At 35.5% G+C, this 22,633-nt stretch overlaps 1 long non-coding RNA gene across 1 annotated transcript in view; it reads right to left on the bottom strand.

The window, feature by feature from the left end:
* Positions 1-347: 347 nt before the first annotated feature.
* LOC140523663 (uncharacterized) overlaps positions 348-22,633 on the bottom strand; it is a 116,861-nt gene continuing 94,575 nt past the window's right edge. The window contains exons 3-4 of the long non-coding RNA XR_011973438.1: positions 12,408-12,478; positions 348-535 (exon numbers count right to left, since the gene is read on the bottom strand). This is a non-coding gene — a long non-coding RNA (uncharacterized lncRNA). The remainder of the gene's footprint in view (positions 536-12,407; positions 12,479-22,633) is intronic.

Raw genomic sequence — 22,633 nt, 5'->3', positions numbered from 1 at the left:
TCTTAAAAAAATTCAAAGCACTCTAAAGTAAACCATATTTCTCTATGAATTAAATTTGGCCTACTTAGGGCCAAATTTAATATGTAAAAAGGAAGTCTTACTTAGTAAATTCCTAAATCTATTTTGATTTGCTAAATGGTACTCGAGGTGTCTAAAAGACACCTTAAAATTAATGTCTTAATCTGTTGTTAACAAAAATTATAAAGCTCCCACAATGGAGAAAATTATTCTTTGCAGTGGACACACAACATTGAAAAGACAGTGTTAAATACTTAATATCACATTTTGAGAATCAGAGCATTTCATTGTTGAGAAGGACCCCAGAATCTATGTAATACAGCCTGTACCTGCTAAACAATGACACTGATGACATACTTGATAATCATCCAACTTGAGCTTGATCTCCAGTGAGGCAAAATTGACAGTCATCCAAGGAAGGCCATTCCACTTTTAGATGACTGGAATTACTGGGAAATTTTGTTCTTCTTTTTCTCTTAATATCAAGCCAGTATTTCAGGTATTTCCAGTCTAGTAGCTTTATTTTAAAAACAGAAAAAAAGCTTAGATTGACATGACAGTTTGAAGAAGCCTTGATATATCTTTGGAAACATTTCTTTCTTTTTAAATTTTTACTAACCACCCCTTTTAAAAGTATATTAGGTTTTTTTAAATAAACCACAGTTCAGTTTAGTGGTCAATAGCTTACAAATAGCTTTGTCTTATCTTTTATTTTTGAAAATGTGGACAAATTTAGTATTCCATTTCCTCACAATTTTTCCTGGGCCCCAAAGCAAACTAAAGAGAATTGGTAGCAAAACAAACATCATATCTACCCTTATATTTTAAGAATGTAAGCACATAGGAGAATTGGGCTGGTGAAATGTGCTATGCTCTTGATTTTTCTGGCTGTACTTCTTCCTACATACTTGTGGATTTCTTCCTGTTCTGTTGTGCATATCTGTGCTATTAAGAATTCATTTTTCTGTAGTTTTTCCTTGGATTTTTACAAAATTTCTTTCTGGCGCTCTTTTTTGAGACTTGTTGGAGTTATTGGAAGAAACATGGGATGTTCTCCTTCTACTCCCTTAGGTATCTCAAAGTAAATTAAAAGAATTTTTTCTTTGTATCTTAGGAATTTGGTTTGCTCCTTCCTAGGCTTGCCTATTTTATAGAATATTTGTCCAGAAGCAAGATGGCAGGACAAGCAGTAAGTTGCTCTCTCTCAACCCTTACTGATCTTGAAAAATTCAGAAAATTCCATCCCTGGAAAAATATTGAGAGAGTGGAGCCAGCAGCAATAAGGGGTACCGCAGTTTTGCTTTGTTTTGTTTTAGCTCTTGAGGTTAGGTGGATTAACAGGAAAGGTCCCTCTTACTGTGTCTCAAGGGAACCAGTAAAGAATGGAAGTCTCAGCAAGCCACCTCAAAAAAATAGTGGTAAATTTGGAGCCCCAGGGTGAGGGAGCAGTCAAGCACCAACATGAGAACCTCCATATTACTTGGCACAGTCAGAGAAGTGGCAGACACTAGCACAGAGAACTACCACTTGCACGTTTGATGGGCGACCATCATCAGCTGAGCCTAACCCTGCTCGATTGCAGCCCCTGTTGAGTAGGCAACCTCCAACAGCCAGACAATTCTCATTCCCACACCTCATTCCACAAACTTCAGTGTAACCAAGATCAAACACAGAAAAACCTTACCTAACTTTGGGACATAGCAGCCACCAACACCAGCTCCAGTTCAGCACCAGGTAAGCTACAGTCTCTATAGCCCCCAGATGCAAAAACCCAAGGTTCCAGTAAACAAATTCAATAAGTAGGTCCCTAGAGTCCAGTATGAAAAGTGTGGGACTCTACCCCAAAAGGAAAGATAAAATCTAAAAGCCAGGAAAAAGGCAACATCATAAAGAGAAAGCAACATAGAAAAACGGGGACCATAGGTCCTTACTATCACAGACAGTGAAGATCAAAATACAAATTCAGAAGAGGACAACATTGTCATTAAATCCACATCTGAAACCAAAAAGGAGAATATGAACTGGTCAGAAGCCCAGAAAGTCTTATTGAGAGAGCTCAGGAAGGATTTTAAAAGATGAGTTAGAGAGGCAAAAGAAAAATTGAAAAAATTCCTTTAAAAATGCAATGACAGAGCTGGAGGGAAGACAGAGCCAAGATGGAGGACTAAAAACAGAGACTTGCTACAGCTCTCCCCCAAACTCACCCAAATACATGTAAATAATGATTCCAAACACATTATGCAGCTCCAGAACCCACAGAATGATGGAGTGAAGCAGATCTCCAGCCCAAGACAGACTTTAACACCAACAAGAAGTGTCAATTGCACCAGGCTGGGAGCAGAGCAAAGTTCGTGCTGGTACAGACAAGACTTGAGCAGGGCAAGGGAATACTGAATCGCTGGCATTAGTGGCAGTTTCCAGACTTCATAACTCCAAAATGCCAAGGATAAATTGGAAGATCAATGGAAAAAAACTGTCATATTTGTGTGAGATGGTTGAGTGGTCTGGTACCAGCCCCATAGTGGTGGAGGGGGTGGAAGAACCTGCAGAAACTGCAGCAGCAGCAGAGGCAGTGGTACCTGCTGTTTCCAGAGCTCTAGGTGCATTGATCATGAGGGAATCAAGTGGCTGACAGTATGCCCAAACACCACCACCACTGGAAGTAGAGAACTACCTCAACAAAGACATCACAAGTAAAGTCAATAGCTAGGAAAAAGAACAAAAACCAGAAAAAATAATCAGACTATAGTACCCTGGTTTGGTCACAAGGAAGACCAAAATATACAAACAGAAGAAGACACAAAGCTCCTATAGCCAAAGCGTTCAATAAAATTATCAATTGGACTCAGGCCATAGAAGAGTTCAAAAAGGATGTTGAAAATCGAGTAAGAGAAGAAGAGGAAAGATTGAGAATAAAAGTGAGAGTGATGTAGGGAAATCATGAAAAATGAGTCAATTGCTTGTTAAAGGGAAGCCAAAAAATACTGAAGAAAATAATACCCTGAATAACAGACTAATCCAAATGACCAAAGTGATCCAAAAACCAATGGGGACAAGAATTCCTTAAAAAAGTAGAATTGGCTAAATAGAAAAGGAGTCCCAAAAGCTCACTGAAGAAAATTATTCCTTAAAGATTAGAATGGAGCAGCTAGAAGCTAATTACTTTAAGAAAAATCAAGAAATTATGAAACAAAACCTAAGGAATGAAAAAGCAGCAGATAGTGTGAAATATCTCACTGGAAAAACAACTGACATGGAAAATGGAGAGACAGTTTAAAAATTACTGGACTACCTGAAAGCCATGATCATAAAAAGAGTCTAGACATCATCTTTCAAGAAAAACTGCCTTGATATTCTAGAACCAGAGGGTAAAATAGATACTGAAAGAATCCACCGATTGCCTCCTGAAAGAGATGCCAAAAGGAAAACTCCTAGGAATACTGTAACCAATGTCCACAGCTCCCGGGTCAAGGAAAAAGTGTTGCAAACTGCCAGAAAGAAAGAATTCGAGTACTGTAGAAATACAATCCAGATAACACAAGATCTAGCAGCTTCTACATTAAGTGACTGGAGGGCTTGGAATATGATATTCCACAAGTCAAAGAAGCTAGAATTAAAGCCAAGAATCACCTACCCTGCAACACTGAGTATAATACTTTAAGAGAACAACTGGTCATTCAATGAAATAGAGAACTTTCAAGCATTCTTGATGAAAACAGCAGAGTTGAATAGAAAATTTGACTTTCAAACACAAGAATGAAGAGAAACATGAAAAGGTAAACCAGAAATAGAAATCATAAGGGACTTAATAAAGTTGAACTGTTCACATTCCTATATATAAAGATAATATTGGTAACTTGTGAAACTTCTCTCAGTATTAGGGTAGCTGGAGAGATTGTATATGTAGATGGAGGGCACAGTGTGAGTTGAATATGAAAGGATATCTAAAAAAATTAAAATAAGGGATGAGAGAGGAATAGATTGGGAGGAGAAAAGCAGAAATAGAATGGACTAAATTATCTCTCCCGCAAAAGAGAGAAGAAAAAGCTTTTTTCAATGAAGGGGAAGAGGAGGTAGGAGATAAGAAAGAGTGAATCGGATTTGGTTTAAGGAGGGAATACCATGCACACCCAATTTGGTATGAAAATCTATTTTACACTACAGGAAAGTAGGGGTCAAGGGGATGAACAAGGAATAGGAGGATGGTAGAAGGGAGGGCAAATGGGGTAAAAAGATTTTGGGGTAAAAAGTAAATGCATTTGAGGAAGGACAGGATCAAAAGAGAGAATAGAATAAATGGGGGACAGGATGGGATGGAGGGAATTATAGTTAGTCTTTGACAACATGACTCTGATGGAAATGTTTTGCATATCTACAGACGTATAATCTATATTGAATTGCTTGCCTTCTCAATGTGTGTGTGTGGGGGGGGGAAGTAAGAGAATGCGAACTCAAAGATTTTTTAAAACAATGTTAAAATAGTTTTTACATGCAACTGGGGATAACACATACAGGCAAATAGGTATATAAATCTATCTAGCCCTACAATAAAATAGAGGTGAAGGAGATAAGAGAAGGAAGGGGTATGACAGAACAGAGGGCAGATTGGGGGAAAAGGTAATCAAAATGAACACTTTCTTGGGCTGGGCAGAGGGGAGTGATGGGGAGAAAATTTGGAACTCTAAATCTTGCGAAAAAGAATGTTGAAAAATAAAATTAATTATTTAATAATAAAAAATAAGCTGGAGAAGGAAATATAAAATCGTTCCAGTATCTTTGCTAAGAACTCTCAAATGAGGTTGTTGAAACAGATACAACTGAAAAAAATACCTAACAAAATTGTTTGCTTTTTATTCTCTTGAATGTTGCTTGAAATAAATGCATGATTACCTGTGTGTGCATGTATGTATGTATGTATGTATATATACATATATATGCATATACATACATATATATGTGTATATATATATATGTATGATGAAATGAATGGAGGTGGGAAACTGCATTGGAGGGAAAAAAAACTTTTTACAGAGTACAATTGGCCAAATGGAAAAGGAGGCACAAAAGCTAACTGAAGAAAACAATTCTGTTAAATTTAGAATTGGGCAAGTGGATGCTAATGACTCCATGAGAAAATAAGAATCAGTCAAATCAAAACAATTAAAAATAGAGGAAAACCTAAAACACCTCATTGGTAAAACAATTGACCTGCAAAAATGATCCAGGATACATAATTTAAGAATTATTAGTCTACCTGAAAGTCATGAGGAAAGAAACAAGACCTTGGACAGCATCTTCCAAGAAATCATTAAGGAAACTACCCTGTTTACCTAGAACTGTAGGGTAAAATAGTCTTCAAAAGACCCACTAATCATTTCTTGAAAGAGATTCCAAACTTAAAATGTCAGGGAATATCATAGCCATATAACATTATTTTCAGGTCCAGAAGAAAATACTGCAAGGAGACAGAAACAATTCAAATATTGTAGAACCATGGTCAGGATTATGCAAAACCTTGAAGCTTCTACATTAAAAGATCAGAGGGCTTGGAATATGATATTGTGCAATGCAAAGGAGCTTGGGTTACAACCAAAGATCAGCTACTCAGCAAAATTCATCATAGTCTTTCAAGCAAGGAGATAGACATACGGCAAAATAGGGTACTTGAAGACCTGCCTTATGAAAAGACCAAAGCTCAACATTAAATTTGATCTTCAAAGACAAGATTCAAGAAAGGTAGAAAAAGGTAAACAGGAAAGAAAAAAATTTAAAAAAATGTAATTCAGTAAGGGCAAACGGGTTACATCACTATATGGGAAAACGATACTTGCAACTCTTCAGAATTGTATCTGTAGTATGACATTTAGAAGGGATACACTTAGAGTGTGGGTATAAATTAGCTGATGTGATGAATAAAAAAAACTAATTAAAGGTTTAAAAGTGATTTTAATGTGAGAAGAGGAAAGGAGGAGGAAGAAAAGGGTGAATTGCATCACATGAAGAAGGAGAGGGCTGATAGAAAGGAGGGAAAATTGAGGGAGGTGGAGGTCAAAGGCAACACTTTTTTGAGGAGGGAAAGAAAGGAGAAATAAAAGCTTCAATGGGTGATGGGGTGGAGAGAAAGACAGACACTACTCATAACTGTGAATGTGAATATGATAAACTATCCCATAAAACAGAAGTGGGCAGCAAAATGGATTAAAAAATATCATCCTACAATATGTTGCTTACAAAAAACACATTTGAAACAGGGGAATAAACACAAGGTAAAGGTAAAAAGTGCATTTTAGGGTTTATATAATAGAAAGTATTACACTTCAGCTGAAGTAAAAACAATCAGGGATAGCAATCCTAATGTCAGACAAAGTAATAGCAAAAATAGACCTAATTAAAAACGATAAAGAGGAAAACTATCTCCTCCTAAAAGGCATTGTAGACAATTAAGTAATATCATTACTAAACCTATATGCACTAAATTATTACTGGAGAAGTGAACGGAGTTACAGGAAGGAATTGACAGCAAAACTATACTAGAGGGGAAACTCAACCTCCATGCCTCTGAAGTTGATAAATCTAACCTCAAAGTAAACAAGAAAGAAGTTAAGGAGATTAATAAAATTTTAGAAAATTTAGATATTGTAGCCCTCTGGAAAAAAATTAAATTGGGGATATAAAGGAATATAACGTTTTTTCAGAGATACATGGCACTTACAAAAAAAAATAATCATGTGCTAGAGTGTGAAAACCTCACAACAAAATGCAGAAAGGCAGAAATATTAAATGCATTTTGTTCAGATCATGATGCAATAAAAATTATGTTTAATAAAGGACCATGGAAAAAATAAAATGTAATTGGAAATTAAAGAATGAGTGGGAAAAATAACAAATCATGGAAACAATCAATAACTTCATCCAAGAGAATGATAATAATGAGATAATATACAAAAACTTATGAGATGCAACAGAACGTGTCTTAGCATATTTTTTTTTAAATTTCTAAATGCTTATATGAATAAAATAGATAAAAAGAATAATGAATCGGGTATACAACTAAAAATTCTAGAAAAAGAACAAATTAAATACTCACAACTAAATAGCAAATTAGAAATACTGAAAACAAAAGAAAGATTATTAAAATTGAAATTAAGAAAAATATTGAACTACCAAATAAAACTGAGAGGTGGTCTTAAGAAAAAAAAAACAGTAAAATAAACTTATTGGTGATTTGATTTAAAAAGAGAAAAGAAAACCAAATTAACAGTATCAAAAATGAAAAGGATGAATTTATCGCCAATGAAGAGGAAATTAAAACAATTATTAGAAATGATTTTTCCCCAACTCTATGCCAATAAATTTTACTAATGGATGAGTATTTACAAAATTTAAATTGGCCAGATTAATCGAAGGGCATGTAAAACACTTCAGCAATCCTATTTCCGAAAAAAGAAATTGAGCAAGACATCAAAGAACTCCCTAGGTAAAATCTCCAGGGCCAGCCAGACAGATTGACAAGAGAGTATTATCAAATATTTAAAGGACAATTAATTCCCATGCCACATAGTCTATTTGGAGAAATAGCTGAAGGAGTCCCACCAAATTGTTTTTTTTTTTTTATGATATGAATATGGTATTAGCATATAACCCAGGAAGAGTCAAAACAAAGAATGAAAATTATAGACAAATTTTCCTAACGAATACAGATGAAAAAATTTAAATAAAATACTAGGAAAAAGATTACTGCGACTTATCATGAGAATAACACTCTATAAACATGTAGCATTTTTACCAGTCATGCAGGACTGGAAAAATATTAAGAAAACTACAAAGATAGTTGATCATATCAACAACCAAACTAACAGAAACCATGTGACTATCTCAAAAAATGCAGAAAAAGCCTTTGAAAAAATACAGCACTAAATCCTACTAAAAAGACTAGATAAAAAAGGAATAAATGGAGTCTTACAGAAACTGATAATAGCATCTGTCTAAAACCATCAGAGAGCTTTATATGAACTGGGGATAAGCAGGAAGCATTTCTAATAAGATTGGGGATCAAAGGAGGTGGAGGCAAAATGGTGGAGTAGAAGCAGAGACCTGCTACTCTCCCCCACCAACCCCTCAATAAATCTATAAAACATGACTCTAAACAAATTCTAGAGCAACAAAAGTCACAAAATGATAGACTGAAGCCAATTTCCGGCCCAAGCCAATCTGAATATCAACAGGATATTATTTATTATCTTGTTTTTCTTTTTCTCCTTCCTATTTCCTATTTCTCCTTCCTTCTCCTCCTCATCAAAAGCCCCAAATACTTATATGAACTGATGCAGAGTGGATTGAATAGGAATAAGAAAGTAATATATGCATTAATAACATTGAAATTCTTAAAAACTTTGATCAACGCAAAAACCAAGAACAGTTCTAGAAAGGGAATACTTCATGCCACAGAATTAGTAATATTATAGGTGCAGAATGAGATATAGGTTTTTGGATGCAAAAATGTGGAAATTTGTTTGTGCTTTTTTTCTTTAAGGATTGTTTTTCTGTCTTTGGGAGGTAGATGTGATATAGTAATAGTTTTGTAAAAAAAAAACTAAATAAGAGGAAAGAAATGTAAGAGGTTAATTGAAGTTTTAAAAACCCACATAAGAAAAGACAACTTTTGTTTTCAATAAATCCATTTCAATTAATGTTCCTGTCCCCAATAACCATCACCATCCTGGGACCCAGACCAAAAAACATTCGCTTTCTAAGCTCATATTTTTAAGAGGTAGTTAGGGTTTCTCATTGGTGCCAATCTGGACACATAAAAATGTCCCCAATATCACTTAAATCCTAGAATTGAAAATGGAAATCCTCTGAGCCCCTATGACCTCTCCCTCTGATTGAATGGTTCTTAGAACCTCCACTTAAGGAAGCATCCAGGATGTCCATCCCTTCATTTCTCACTAGGCTGCCATCTGGAATTCTCTGTCATTTTTCTGCACTGTATACCTCCCTCCTTCATTCCCTTATAGCTTTTTCTTTATGTTTTCCCCTTCTAGAAAGCAAGCTCCTTGAGAGAAGAGATTGGACTGTTTTTCTTTGAATTTGTATTTCTATTTCCAGTGATGAGCACAGTGTCTGGTATATAGTGAGGACTTAGTAAATAATTGGTAACTGACTGACTACAGTGCCAACAAAGTCAAAAGATGTCTCAATCTATCCTCAGTGGAGAATTGTGGAGGAGAATCGCAAAAGGCATTCTTTGACTACCTGAAAGGCTATTACTATCGGTGTCTTTCTGCTGACCATCCTGAACATGGACTTCCCTCCCAGAGCTAACTTCTCACCATGGGTTCCTGTACCTAAAGGTAGTTGTAATGACATTTCAGTTTACAATGGAATATAATTATTTTTGAAGTAATTCTCAGTGTTTGTCCTTTCCTGTTTTATTTCCTATAATCTTTAATTTAAGATTAATTTCCCCCCTATGTTGTACTTATATCCGACATTAAAAGTCTTGGATAACAGTGACAATGGTGACTTATATGGCCCAGTTTTTCTACGGTAAGCTATTAGGTATACAAGGAAAAGTATACTTTTAACAAGAAATGGGGAAACTATTTTGCTGGACTGTGATCGATTTTTTGAAATTAGGAAACTATGATCATTTTATCAACCAATCAACACACATTTGTTAAGTGCCTATTACATACCACTAGTTCTTCCTTCTGTGAAAGAAGCAAGAAGAAGACAGTTATCAAAACAATTAAGTAACTTATCTAGGGTCACACAGTTAGTAAATGTCTGAGATCAGATTTGAACTCGGGTGTTTCTGACTTGAGACCTGACAACATTCTACCCCACTGCACCAATGAAATGTCAGTATCTACATAGGGGCCTTCTAAGCATAATCACCCTATCATCTACTTACAAACTCAACAAATTTACATTGCTGGTCTCTGAACACAAATTCTTGTAGTAAATTTAGCATAACAATAAGAAAATTCTGATTATTCTCAATCTAGAACACATTTAATATTTTTTCCTTTACTATTTACACTTTCTGAGTTTGCTTTTCCATTCCTACTGTTTGGAATAGCCTGTTTCTTAGAATGAGGCATATACATACATACATACATATGTGTGTGTTTGTGTGTATAAATGCATGAATGTATGCATGTATGTACATATGCATGTGTATGTATGTATGTATGTATATGCATGTATGTTTTCCTAAGCATTTGAAACGTGGTTTCAGAAAAATTTACAGGCAGTTCAAGCAAGTGCCCATCAGATCAGGGTTCATGAGTGATAAAAGGTATTGACAGGAAAAGCACACACATCATCCATCATGATTCTGCCTAAATCTCAATATGTGGAGACTTTGTCACCTTCACTGCTTCTGAGAGTGCTGAGTCTATCAATCTAACCATTTCACTAGTGTCCTGGTTGCCATTTGCTCTCCACCAGAATCTGAGATGCAGAGCATTTCTCCAGATGATCTCTGCCCCTCCATCTGCTTTGGCATCTGTGCTAGAAGCAGAACCAAAGATTCAAAGATGTGTTTTTTCTTGCTGGAGCCTCTAATACCAACTCTGCAGATGCTCTATGCATGATATAATTGGGAAAGTCTTCCAATTGCTGCTCAATGCTCTTTGAGAGTTATGGAAATAAAAAAGAGTTCATTTTTTTTCTAAATAGAGGAAAGGTTTCTCATATTAGCATAGCAGGAAACTGCAATGTACAAGAATGAGTATTTCTGTTGAAGCTGATTCAATTCATTGATGTCAGTTCAAAAGACAGGAAAGATGAAATACCACTCTTTGGGGATTGAAGATTAAAAATAGTAGTACCAAATTTCTGCTTCCTAATTTAGCTGAAAAAAATTCTGATTTGATTAAAATTTCCTTTGCTGACATTCTTAGTATTTTAATTTATTCTAACTTAGCATGGAGAAATTCAAGACTTCCAATGATATTCTCTGGATACTCACATCTGTCATGTATGAAAGAGTGAGATAAGTAGTAACTTATAAATGTAGAAATGATTATTAGGGAGGGAGGTAATATAGAACTTACCAGATAAGAAGATAAAAGAATGTTTAAACATACCTAGTTGACAGGAGAAATTCAGTAAACTTACAAAATAGCAAGAAAGTAAGAGCCAAGATTTCTAGGTCCTTCTTTAATTCAATTTACATGAAGGTAAAAATTACTTTTTTTGTATTTGCTTAAAATGAGTATAAAGGAATTACTCTCTTTTCAAGAGACAGAATGAGATTTCAGAAATCCTTCCATTCTAGGCTTAAAACCTTGACATTGTGACTCCCCACTCTTTCCTACATCAGGTATCCAATTGCTTGCCAAGTCTTGCCATTTCCTCACCCACAACATTTCTCCCATATGTTCCCTTTTCAGTTATTTTACAGATACCAAAGTTCATGTTCCCATTAAATCTGACCTGCTCTATCACAATTGGTCTGCTTGCCTCAAGTCTCTCCCAAAGTCAATCTATTACCCATGTAGTTCACAAATAATTTTTTTTTTCTCAGAGCAGGTCTGATCATGTTCTTCATAAACTTCAAATGGTTTCTTATTGCTCTTAAGATGAAATAGAAAAAAATCTATCTGCTATTCAAAACTTTTCATAATCTGGCTTGAACCTGTATTTCTAACGTTATTATATGTTACTTTCATTCCTCTACTGGATGATTCAGTGATCTTCTTCCTATCCCTCATTGACTGAACTCCATCTCTCCTCCAGATACTTTTACACTGCATGTTTTTCATGCCCAGAATGTATTCTATTTTTACTTCTACCTTGCAGAATATCTTACTTCTTTCAAGTTTTACTTCAAGTACTATCTTCTACATAAAGTTTTTCTTATATCCCCAAAGACTGGTCCCTCCATTGCTAAATTTGCATTCTATTTATTCTATGTATATTTGCATAAATAAAATAAATGATAATGAAATATACTCAATACCTTAAGCATCTAAGTTCAAGTGGTATGACAAGGATACAAATAGAATAGTAAGATGGTCTTTTGGGATGTTTATAGGCTAGTGGACAGGTAACACATATAAGAGGTGGCAGTTACAAGAAAATATTTGAGAAATTCTATTATTTAAATCTCTTAATCCCCACAACCCACCCACCACAGGTTCTAAGTATAATGAGGTGGAAGAGAAAAAGTCAAAACTTGACCTCAAATCTTTACATATCTGTTTCTATTTCCATTGTCAAGAGGGTAGATACTGTAGGGAGGGAAAAACTACTGTGCCATCTTAATGTTCATGTTGCTTCTTATGATAGAACATGAGTTCAATGAGTGCAGGAACAATTTCCTTTTGAAAAAAATTCCCAATAACTAGGCCAGTGACTAGTACAGAATAGGTACTTACATGCTTTTTGACACTGATCACCCTTCCTCACAGAAGGCTCTTTTTCATTTTCTTAACTAAAATGTGGTGCCCTTAAGAAAAATAAACAAAAAATAAAAAACATATAGTAAGTATGGTCTGCATAAGGTACACTACAAAGGAACTAAAATGTCTCATGTGTTGGACATTTTGCCTCACCTAATGAAACCAAAGTTCTCATCTATTTTAGCTACCATGTTGCACTGTTCATTTCCATCAAATGACCCAATAGTCCATCAAAACCCTAATCTTTTCCCCCCAGATAAACTGCTGTCTAATTATACTTTGCCAAATCTTATAGTCATGAATTTGACTTCTTAGAATATAGTCATATAACAATATTAATTTTTGAATATATTGAATTTGGCACAAAATTTTAGCCTTTTAACATCTGCTCAGGGGTGAATCCAACTTGACAGAGTAATAACAGAGATTGCTTGAGATGTCCCCCAAACCCATTCAAATATTTGTCAAAATGACTCTAAGTACAATCTAGAGCAGCAGAACCCACAAAATGACAGAATGAAGCAAAATTCTTACCAATATGACCTCGAAGATCAACAGGAAAGGTGTGTTGCACTAGTCTGAAAAAGGAGCACAGACCAGGTCAAAACACACCAGCATAGATGAGGCCTCAGGAAAACTGAAGCAGATTTCAGGGGACTGAAGCAGATTTCAGGGGACTAAATCACTGGCAACTGCAGTGATTTCCAGACATCTCAACCCACAAATGCCAAAGACAACTTTAGAAGGTAAGGAGGAAAGGTCTGTGAGAGAGGAGTGCAGTCAGAGCTCAATTCCAGGGCAGATGCAACATCAGCAAGGGTAGTGGCAGTGGCAGTAGCAACACTTCTTTCCAGAGCTTTCTGCCCAAAGATGGTGGGGGGATTGAGAGCCTGATCAGACAGGGATTGCAGGGATCTCTTTGCTGGTGATGAAGCGGTATTCTCTTGCTTGGCCCTTGCCTGAATCAGGGCCACAGTCCCGATCCCTCACAATGGATGGTAGTCCTGGGGTGAGGACAAACGCTGGCATGGCAGAAATTGTGACAGCCGTAGGAAGGGAATCCTTCTCACAGTTTCAAGGCTTAAAGCAGTGCATGTTGTCACTCACAGACCTCTTTTGATCATAGCACCTTGAAAGAACTGAAAATATAGAAGTCCCTAGAATTGTCTCTGAAAACAGCTTCACAAAACACCTGGAGCTTGGGACAGTACACCCTCTACACTGGAAGAAAAGCCTTACCTTAACAAGTAGCTAGATGAAAAAATGAGCAAACAGCAGAAAAAATCTCAAACTATATTATCTTCCTTTGGTAACAAAGAAGATCAAACTATACAACCAGAAGAAAACAACAAAACCAAAGCTCCTACATCAAAAGCCTCCAAGAAAAAATGTGAATTGGTGGCAGGTCATGGAAGAACACATTTGAAAATCCAGTAAAAAAAAAAGTAGAGAAAAAAATTGGGAAGAGAAATGAAAGTGATGCAAGAAAAGCATTAAAAAATGAATCAATACTTTGCAAAAGGAGACCCCCAAAATACTAACCCAAATGCAAAAGAAGTCCAAAAAGCCAATAAACAGGAGAATTATTTAAAAAAAATAGAATTGGCTAAATGGAAAGATAGGTCCAAAAGCTCACTGAAGAAAAGAATCCCTTAAAAATAAGAGTGGAGCAAATGTAAGCTAATGACTTTATGAGAAATCAAGAAATTGTAAAACATAAACAAAAGAGTGAAAAAATAGAAGACAATATGAAATATCTCATTGAAAAAATGAGTGACCTAGAAAACTGATCCAGAAGAAATCATTTAGAAATTATTGAACTACTTGAAAATCATGATAAAAAAGCAGCCTAGACATCATCTTTCAAGAAATTTTCAAGGAAAACTCCCCTGATATTCTAGAACCAGAGGGTAAAATTGAAATGGAAAGAAACCACTGATCACCTCCTGAAAGAGACCCAAAAGGAAAATTCCCAGGAATACTGTACCCAAATTACAGAATTCCCACTGAAGGAGAAAATATTATAAACAGCCAGAAAGAAGCAATTCAAGATTGTGGAAACAAAATCAGGATAAGGCAAAATTTAGCAGCTTCTACACTAAGGGATCTGAGGGCTTGGAATATGATGTTCCAGAGGTCAAAGGAACTGGGAGTAAAAGTGAGAATCATCTAAGCATCAAGAATGAGTATAATACTTTGGGGAGAAGGGGGTTAGATTTTCAATGAAATAGTATTTCAAGTATTCTTGATAGAAAGACCAGAACTGAATAGAACGTTTGACTTTTAAATCCAAAACTCCAGAGAACCATGGAATGGTAAATAGGAAAGAGAAATCATAAGGGACTAATTAAAGTTGAACTGTTTACATTCCTACATAGAAAGATGATATTTGTAACTCATAAGACCTTTGTCGGTATTAGGGTAATACATACAGAAGACACAGGGTGATTTGAATATGAAGGAATGATATCTAAAACTTAAATTAAGGATGACAGAGAGAAATGTACTAGGAGGAGAAATACAGAAATAGAATGGGATATGTTATCTCATGAAAAAAGCCAAGAAAAAGCTTTAAGAATGAGGGGAAGAGGGTCAATTTGAGAGGGAATGAGTGAACCTTACTCTTATCAGATTTGGTTTAAGGAGGGAATAATATACACACTCAGTTGGGTATAGAAATCTATCTAACCCTACAGGAAAGTAGGAGAGAAGGGGATAAGAAGGAGAAGTGTGACAGAAAGGAGGGCAAAATGGGGAGAGGTGGAAATCAGAAGCAAACAGTTTTAGGGAGCAACAAGGTCAAAGAAGAGAATAGAATAAGTGAGTGGCATGATAGGAAGGAGGTTAATATAGTTAGTTTTCCACAATATGACTATTATCAAAGTGTTTCGCATGACTGCACATGTATAACCTGTATCAAATTGTTTACCTTTCTCAATGAGGGTGGATGGGGGGAGAGTAAGGGAGAGAATGTGGAACGCAGTGTTTTTGAAGCAAATGTTTAAAAATATTTTTACATGCAACTGGGAAATAAAGTATACAAGCAATGGGGTATAGAAATCTATCTACAAGCAAATAGAAGGGAATAGACAACAGAAAGGAAGGGGATAAAAGAAAGGGGTGGTTGATAGAAGCAGGGGCAGATTGGGGGAAGGGGTAATCAGAATGCACAATGTCTTGGAGTGGAGGGAGATGGGGAGAAAATTTGGAACTCAAAATCTTGTGGAAGTAAACATTGAAAATAAAAATAAATTAATTTTTAAAAAATTAATAAAAGTAACATCTGCTTTAATTCTCACTCCTTGAGACAGAGTACTTCTTGTTGTTCTTGGCTTTACATCTTCTGAGAAACTTATAAGCAAGGTATCTATATCTATAGCTCATTAATATGTTAAATAGCTGAGGACCAAATTGAAGATCGTAAGGCCCTGTAATGGAGGCCTTTTCCACCTTAACTTTAATCCATTAGTGACTGGTCTTTGTGTCCTGTTATTCAGCCAATTCTAAATCCACCTAACACCTACCATCTAGCCCACATCTCTATCAGTTAAATTCAACAAATATTTATTAAGGTCATATTATAAGCAAGTCTATGAACTATGTGCTAGAAACAATAACAAGGAAAAATTACAGTCCTAGCACTCAAAAAGCCAGATAAAACATTTATACAGAGGAGTCAATACAATAGACTGCAATTTGACAAGGAAAAAAATTAATAGTTGGAGATGACAGGGTCGGAATTCCCTGAAGGTGATGTCTGAGTTAAGTTTGGAAAAATTCTAAAAGGCTGAGTTGAGGAGAGCATGAATTCTAGTCATGCAGGTCAAGCTGTGTTAGTTTTCACAATACTTTGCAAGTCAGGCCCTTTTTGAAATTATTTATATCATCCTGGGCCCCACATTTGGAGTTGATACACTAGACATAAAGGGATGCTTACTGGGATGATCGAGGAACTTGACACCTCATGACGTGTGGAATTTTCTTTAAAGAAAAAGGGAAAAGAGTGTTTGTCCTGAAGAAGAGATGACCTAAAGGAATGGATATAATCACAGTGAACAAATATTTGAAGAGCTATCACATGGATGAGGGAATAGAATTGTTCAGAATATTTCTAGGGGGCTAAATGAAAACCAATTTGATGAAAGTATGAGTCAAATCTGAACTCGAAGTAAGGAAGAATTTGATAACAAATGGAAGGAACTGAATATTTCATGGATTTCCTCGGGTCTTAACACCTGCAGATTTCAGGGGAAGTATGAATTAGAATCTGCTGGAGATACAAATGTAGAAATCTTCATGTTTTTTGAGAATCAGAGTCAATAATTTTTCGGGATATAGGATCAGAAATTCTTCCTTCTAGAGTTGGAAAGGACATCTGATATTATATAGGTTAATCCCACTTTTTTTCAGAAGAGGAAACAGATTTTAAGGGGTAAAGTGATTTCTCTCAGGGTCATCAAGTTAGTATGAGACATTGTTCCATTTTAACCCACGCTCTCTGTCTCTCTCCAATAGTGAATTTTTTTGATGAGTGTTCCATTTATAAAAACAAAAAACAAAGTGTTTACCATTTGCCATATTTTTTTGACACGTGCGTGTTTATCCCAGGAAAATGTTGACAGCATTTAAATGTATTTTATGTGGGGCTTCCCTATGTCATCTAAGACATCCAGTTTACGCAGACAAACTGACAAAAGAGTAGTTTCTTCCATCAAATTGCATCAGGAGAACTTGTATTTTAGACATGTTTTACTCAATTGGTGAACAAGAAATCCACCATCTTGACAATGAGATTATTTATTGCATTCAGAATGGAGCAAGTTACACAAGGCAGCATAATAGATTGCTGTGCTGCTGCCCATACTACTCCTTTATGTGACTCACATTCTAGTGCTTTGTCAAATTAGTCAAATATTCAGAATACTCTATATTACAAAATATTCATACTTTCAATATTTTTTATTTGGGGCTCTGTTTTGGTGTAGACTTTTGATTTCTCTTTTTTGTAAGCAAGAAAACTCCCGCTGTAATACAGATGGAGTGTTCTATACGTTAAGAGCATTAAAGAATTGGCTAGGACAGTGAGAGTTCAAGTGACCTGTCCAGAGTCAAGTAAGCAATGTTTGTGGTGGTATTTGTGTTACCTAGTACGATCCCTATCATACAATGGGCATTTAATAAATGCTTTTTAATCGATTGATTTTTCCCAAAATATATACTTATTTTCAACTTCCTCGGTATCATGAAAGTTTACAATTTTAGAAACATTCTCAACTTAGACTCACTCACCACACATATTCAGCTGGTTGTCAAATCTTCTCATTTCCCTTTCACTAGTATTTCTCATATCTTCGCCCCCTCTATTTGTGCAGCTTTCCCCAGCTTTTTTAGACTATGATGTGTCTCAAGCATCTTCCCACTCTAACCTATTCCCCATACAGCCACCAAAATCATTGTCCTACATTGTTGATCTCTCCATATCACTTCTTTATTCCATAAATCCTATTGGCTCTCCATTACCTCTATGATGAGATAAAAATTCCTCAGTTTGCTATTTAGAGTCTGACCACATTCTGTCTTTTAAGTCTTCTTACACATCAAGCTCCTCTATGCACTTGACCATCTGGTCATATAAGCCTGATTGTCCTTAGTCAGAAAATATATCTTTCCCCATGTCTATGCCTTTGTACTCAATTTCTGTCTTCAGTTCTTCAATCTTGTATCTTCCTAACCTTTGCTTTTAGAATTCTTGGTTACGCCATTTTACACATTCTATCTTCTACTTATCTACTCCCTTCTGTCCTCCCAAATATGTCAGTGGTAACGTTTAATGGATAGACTGAAAGTCAAAATGGCCATTTATATGGTGACAGATTTAGAACTGGAAGAGAACTTAAAGCATGTGGACTTCGCTCCATTCTGAGTCCGGTGAAATAGACCCTTTCTCTCAGCCTTCCATATTGTCTTAGGTTGGAAATCTGTTTCACTCTGGCATTTTGTGATTTCTGCTGTTCTAGAATTTGTTTAGTGTCATTTTTAACAGGTATTTTGAGAGGGTTGGAGGGAAAGCTCACAAAGGTCCCTCCTTCTACTCTGCCATTTTATCTCTGTCCCCCTAATGAATTCATTCTGGACATCAAAAAGGGATGTCACATAGCCTCTTCCAAATATTTTTTTTTTGGGAAATCATAAATTAAAATAAACAAAAATAAACTATTTCATCTCATGAGCATCAAATCTAGTTTGACCTGTTGCTCCCAATAAATACATCTGCACTTAATCAAAGTATTACTCAATAATGTAACTATGCATTGTGCTGCAGAGATAATTAAAAACACACTGAAAATTTCTGCTGTCAATGAGTTTATATTCTATCTTTTAAAACCTGCTGCATTACATGGTAGAAACTCAATGACTACCAGTTTTCTGAGACTTAAGGTTTTTCATTGGACAACGTGTAAAATCGTTTAGAACAATGATTCTCAAAGTGCTATCTAGGGACTTGGGGGCTGGGATGGCAAAACCTTTACAAGGAGTCCATATGGTCAAAAGTACTTATATAATAATGCTGAAATATTTTAATTTCAAATATGGTCATTATCATTAGTTATAATACACAAATAAGAGTTCTTAGCAGGAGAGGTGAATCCTCAGTAATTACTAAGAGTGCGAAGGGATAATAAGATGAAGTTTGAGAACCACTGCTTTAGTTTCTAATAAATTTGGAAAATGATTTATGGATAGGTAGCTAGTTAGCACAGAGCATAGAGTGCTATGCCTGGAGTCAGAAAGACCTGAGTTCAACTATGATTTCAATCTCTTACTATCTGTTTGACCCTGGGAAGAACGCAATCTATGTTTGCCTCAGTTTCCTCATATGCAAAATAGAGAGAATAATAGCACTTACCTCCAAGGGTTGTGAGAATAAGATGCGATATGTTTAAGGTGTTTTACAAATCTTAAACTACTACATAAATACTATTATTACAATTTATGTGTTTGCTTTTTTTTAATGCTTTGAAATCTTTCATAGTTTTCTACTTAAAATCAAAATATATGTCTATTTTAAAAGGCAATAATTTATCAACTTAGATATCTGCTATCTGAATTCCAGTTGTGTTTTTCATCACATCTGTCCTGACATGATGGGAAAGAGCACTGAATTTGAGCCCAAAACGCAGCATTGTAGTTTCAGTTCTGGAACATTTGCTATCTATGTAAACCTTACAAGTAAGCTAATTGCTCTAGGCTCAGTTTCCTCATCTGTACAATGAAAGGAGCTTTATTATGTATATTTAAGAGTCTTTCTAACTTCAACTTTCTGAGAGTATGTATGTGTTTGAAAAGAAAAATTCACTTGAAAATGACTATACTAAACATTGGAGTAATTTCTATAATATGCTCTGAGGCTTAGGTTGACTTTATGTCTGTCTCACTTACAACATCATGCTCAGATATCAAACACATAAAAAAAATCCATAGTAAGATAAAAAAGGAGATGAACATAACCACATACTGTAAGTATTCCTTTGGCTTACGCTTGTGTATTTGTTTCAATAAATATCATTACTGAGAGCAAAGAAATGAAATACAGAGAATAAAACTTTTTGGGGCAGATAGATTTATGCGAGTCTCTTAAGAACCTTATTTCAGAACACTATTTTTTTCAGGCTAGTGGAAAGTGACAGCTTCTTCTCTCTCCCTAAGGCATCTTTCAGATTCTGAATTTGAAGATCTAGCTTTTAAAACTTAAATCGTCCTTGATCTAGAAGCAAACAATGTGGATTAAAACAGTCAGGCTTCTTATTCAATTTCCCTTTTATCTAGGAATCAAGAGAGAATTCTTTTTATCAGGATTGATTTTCTCTGCTCATAAAATAAACATAAAAAACAAGCCATGGTGGACAAAAGAGGTGTTAGAGAAGAAGAGAGCAAAGCCACCTTAGTTATTTGACTTCCTTTATCAGCATTTGTCAAATAATCAGATTGAAAATCTTCATGTTTTAGTCAAATAAAATGTTTGTGACCATCTGAAGCAGACTCAGCCAACCAGTGGCATTCACTTGGTACAAGGCAATGCAGACATAGAAGGAAGAGCAGTGAACTAGGACTCAAGAAAGGAAATCTAGCTTTGACTCTGCTACATATTACTTACATAATCTTAAATAAATCTCTGACCTTCACTCTTTTTAACTCTAAAATGAGGTTTTGTGACTGTATAACATCAATTGGGATCTTAATTTTTTTGTATCATGGACCCCTTTGGCAGTCTGGTGAAGCCTACAGACTTCTCAGAATATTGTTCTTAAATTCATAAAATAAAATGTATATGATTACAAAAATAACCAATTACAGTGAAGTGCTAGCAAAACTTTATAATTTGAAATATTAGAGGAAAAATAAGTTCATGTATTTCATGTTAAGAACTCCTGTCTAAATTTTATTCCAGGTTTAAATCTGTGATGGAATAACAATAATAATAATAAATTTTCTGGGCAATGTCCTAAGGGCTTTACAAATATTATCTCATATCATTCCCCAAAAGTCATGGGAGGTAGGTATTGAAGAGAATATAGCTTAAACAACTTGTGTAGGATTACACAGTGAGTGAAAGTCTGAAGCAGGATGGAAATCAGGTCTTCTTAATTCCAAGTCTGAGGTTGTATCCACTGTGTCACCTAGCTCCCTCCAATATAATTTAGATATAGTGATAAAACAATTTTCACGTGTGAGTGTGTATGTGTGTGTGCGTGCATTGTGTATTTACTAAAAATTCCTTTACTTGCATATAGCCATAATTTATCTATTCTGCTGATATGTAGCCTTACTCTGCCAAGTCCTATTTTCCTATTTTGATGCAACAGCTCATACTTTCTTGCTATTTCTTACATTTACCACTACATCTTCCAATTCAGGTTCTTTCTCCTGGTTGTCCTCCATGCATGCCTACAATGTTCTTGCTCCTACTTACCATGTCTTAGTTTCTCTAACTTCCTTCAAGAAAAACTCAAAGTCAACTTTTGAAAGAAAATTTTCCTGGTGTCCCTTACTCCCAGTCCTTTCCCTCAGTGAGTATCTTCCATCTACTCTCTCTATATATTTTGAATCTACATAAGTGTTTGCATATTATATCTCCCACTAGAATATGAGCTCTTGAGGGCAAGGGGAGACACTTTTGCATTTCTTTTTATCCCTAAGCTTAGCACAGCAAATAACAAATGCTTATTGAATCACTAAGTGGCTGAGTAGAGTTATGAAAGTCCGAGAAGGAAGAATACCCAAGAAGAAAAAGTAGTCAACAGTGGCAAGTTTCAGAAAGAGCTGGAAAAAGATATGAAATGAAAAAGACCCTCAGATTCAGAATTAAAATCAACCCCCTTTCCAACTGCAGAATAGGAATGAGGATCAATCAATCAATCATTATTAGGTACTATCATATTTCGGGGGCTTTTGTAAGTACTACAAAGAATGAAGAAATCTCTTTTTAAGGGGCTTGCATTCTAATGGATAATGGGTCAATCATTAACATTTCTTGTGTCAACTATGTGCCACTAACGGCATTAAGCTTTTGAAAGGGACAGACCTGTGTTTTAATTGATACAGGGAGTTACCACAGCAAAAAACTCATTTATCGGTGTAGGTCAACTCCCCAAGCATACTTATCCTAAAATACTCTCCTTTTCCAATACTTGCTTCAAACAAGTTTTGTGGTGACTTTCCCAAATGTCAGAATTGCTAGTTATAGCTCAAAGAGAAAAAAAGACCTGATTTTAATGTCCTAGGAAAAGTGGTTTTATTTTGTCATTTTTACATTCCCTTTGATCCGTGAAACTGAAAAAAAAAAATCTTTGCACCATTAACTCCTGCACTCCAGAAATTCCAGTTAGTGAGGTGGTGAGGCTGATTTTGCAACACTTTCTGAGCTGAACATTTAAAGCTCATCTTTCTCCAAGGTTTTCAATGATTGCAGAAATTGCTCTCAAATCACCATGTGTTCCCATCATCTGCTTTTAATAAATTGGTTATGAAATGCCACAAAAGTATTGGCTTTAAAATGGCTGGAAATTTTGCAGTGAGTCATTCATTGGGTCCTGAGAGTCTAAAGCAATATAAGGCTGCTGATGAATTTTAGTTGCTGGCTGCAAGAAAAAAGGAGGGGGAGTATTATTTGATTTATATGACATTCTGTAACCCCCAAGATC

The sequence above is a fragment of the Notamacropus eugenii genome, chromosome 1 (assembly GCF_028372415.1).
Source record: "Notamacropus eugenii isolate mMacEug1 chromosome 1, mMacEug1.pri_v2, whole genome shotgun sequence".
Classification (NCBI taxonomy): Eukaryota; Metazoa; Chordata; class Mammalia; order Diprotodontia; family Macropodidae; genus Notamacropus; species Notamacropus eugenii.
Note: the sequence above shows the minus strand (reverse complement) of the source record. Positions and strands in the feature narration are given on the sequence as shown.